The sequence below is a fragment of the Notothenia rossii genome (genome assembly GCF_949606895.1).
Source record: "Notothenia rossii genome assembly, chromosome: 6".
NCBI lineage: Eukaryota > Metazoa > Chordata > Actinopteri > Perciformes > Nototheniidae > Notothenia > Notothenia rossii.
In genome coordinates this window covers 675,217-677,716 of record NC_136909.1, presented here as the reverse complement: position 1 = coordinate 677,716, position 2,500 = coordinate 675,217, and the positions used below count along the sequence as shown (strand labels likewise).

The 2,500-nt window shown below is 46.1% G+C and overlaps 1 protein-coding gene across 4 annotated transcripts in view; it reads right to left on the bottom strand.

Annotated features, from left to right (window-relative positions):
• The window catches only part of snapc4 (small nuclear RNA activating complex, polypeptide 4), a 55,012-nt gene that overhangs the window by 41,279 nt on the left and 11,233 nt on the right, over nucleotides 1–2,500 (bottom strand). The window lies entirely within an intron of this gene.

The window sequence follows — 2,500 nt, the reverse complement described above, 5'->3', positions numbered from 1 at the left end:
CACTTACACTACGGAGCGTGGAGTAGTTCCAGAGGTAAGTTGCTGAGATACGGAACTCTTTTGAATCGTCCACGGTCTGGTTCGTCTCAGAGGCCCTCTGTGATGCTGCTCTGCATTTCATGCCCAGCGTAATTATCTATATTTGATCTTGGTTGTTACAACCCATTTAGCTAGCATTGCCTGCTAGTTAGCTAGCGCGACTTCGTCAGCTTTGAAGGTAAGATTGCAGTAATGAATGGCTAGCAGCTTATCAAGGATGCTGGGTAACTAACGAGCAGGGGTTAGATTGTGTGTTTGGTTTTGATCTGCTGAGTCAGCCTCCCTGCCCCCAGGTGCAGCTCCACTAGGGGTGATGGACATCTCATCCAAGGAGAGCACACACTTCTTCTCCATCTCACTCATGCCCTCTGCCTTCAGCCTCAGTGTATCAAGCCCCTCCCCCATCCTAGCTCAGCTGGACGTGCTGCATCCTCCTCTGATTGGTCCTGCCCCCCCCGTATCCCACCTTTTTTTGATTACCCAAGTCTCTAATTTGGTCTGTGTTGAAGATTTTTTTAAACTTTAGATTGATCAAATTGTGTGTTTTTTAATGCCGAATGAATGTTTTTCTGGTTTCCCAGAGTCCTCTCTGCTCTCTCTCTTTGTAATCTCTCCCTTCCCAGTTGCCTCATTAGATCCTCAACGTGAGCCCGGTCACAACTGGCTCCTGGCAGTCTGGTCCCTGGAGCACCTGACCCTGGCAAACTGGCCTCTTCATAGCTGACCCCTGACTGACTGGCTCCTGACAGACTGGCCCCTGACTGACTGGCCCCTGACTGACTGGCCCCTGGCACACTGATCTCTGGTAAGGTGGCCTCTTGATTGTCGGCCCCTGACAGACTGACCCCTGACAGACTGGCCCCTGACAGACTGACCCCTGACAGACTGACCCCTGGCAGTCCGCTGACATCTGTCTCTCTCTCTCTCTGTTATGTCCCTTTCATTCCCTTGGATCTCCACCTCCATCTCTCCCTGAATCTCTGTAACAACAACAAGGTCATCTTGCTGTTATATGTGACGCTGCCTTTACATGTGCACCTTTTGTCCTTTAAGGGTACACTCCACTCCTATAGGGACATTCATCTAAGTTCGTCTGTTGGCAATGTGAAGTATGAAGAGATGTGTAGATGATCTGCATGTGGTATATGAGTCTCCAGAGAGTCCCTGAACCCTGGTGGTTTTGAAGCTGTATAATCTGAAGGTTGCATTAGGAGTGTAGTCTATCCTTGAATTATATAACAAGGGAAACATTGTTAGCTTCATATATCATAGCAATGTTTGATGTGCATTAATAGGTGTGGTCATCATTCCTCACATTAACAGCTGGAGGCATACTCCTTGACGTGGACTTCCTCCTTTTCGGCTGAGGCCGATGTGTAAATACTTTTGGAACAGCATCTGGCCTCAACCTCAAACGTCCTCCTGATTTGTTGCCAATATATTGGTCGTCTTCAGAGTGTACCTGTAGGTAGGTAGGTTTGATCAGTTTCCACTGCACACTTCAAATGTCATTGAAGAGTCAGAATGCTCTACACTTGGAAATATGTTAACAAGTCATGTGACCTCTGTGAACATGACTCACATGGCAGAGTTTGCTGCTGTCGTCTGTCAGACACAGGTTTTGTCTGTTGACCATTGCCACCCATCTCTTCCTTCTCTCTACGTCCTTAGGGAAGCCATACATCCGGAACCCCTCCTCTGATCGATTAGAGCATCCAAATGCTGCACATCCAACCATGGTGTGACAACTGATCTATTCTAATATAATGCCATAATATTTGTTGTGCAAACATTTGAACATGAATATTGCTCTGTCCTCTGTTCGGTCTGCTCCCAACTGAATCCTCTCCCCTTAGTCACCACTGTTCCAGTTCTTGCTCTGCTTGTTAGGGCCCAGGAAACCCGTGAAGAGGATGTCCCTTTCACAAAGGAACCTTTTTGTTTCTTTCAAAATCAGAAATGCCCAGAGTTCTGTATTGCTTTTTTGTAAATAGTTGCTTTTTTAGTTGTTTGTAAATATTTGTAAAATGCCCCCCCCCCCTGACGCTTTTTGGTGTCCATTGTTCAGCCACTGTATTGGTAAGCAACAATTTGTTTTGTCCAGAATGTGTTATCCTCACTCCTGACTCCAGTTTGATGAGCTGCATTCTCCTCTGAGTGGTCCTGGCTTCAGGCAGGTGGCTTGGAAGGTTGTATATCCTGTCGTGCCACAACAGAACCTAATATCAATTGCTTTTTTCAATTTCTCTTTCTTTTTTTTTATTGTCTCGTCGCTGGAACACCTCCCCCTGGCAAAGTGGCCTCGTCATTTTTATTTTTATTGTTGACAAACCTGTTTTTGTTGCTCTGTTGAAGCACGGTTCAACAGAGCAACAAAAACAGGTTTGTAAATAGTTCAGTCTCCCACTCTGTCTCAATTTAGATGATCATTTTGTTGCCCTTGGTTGGTCCCTTTTACTTT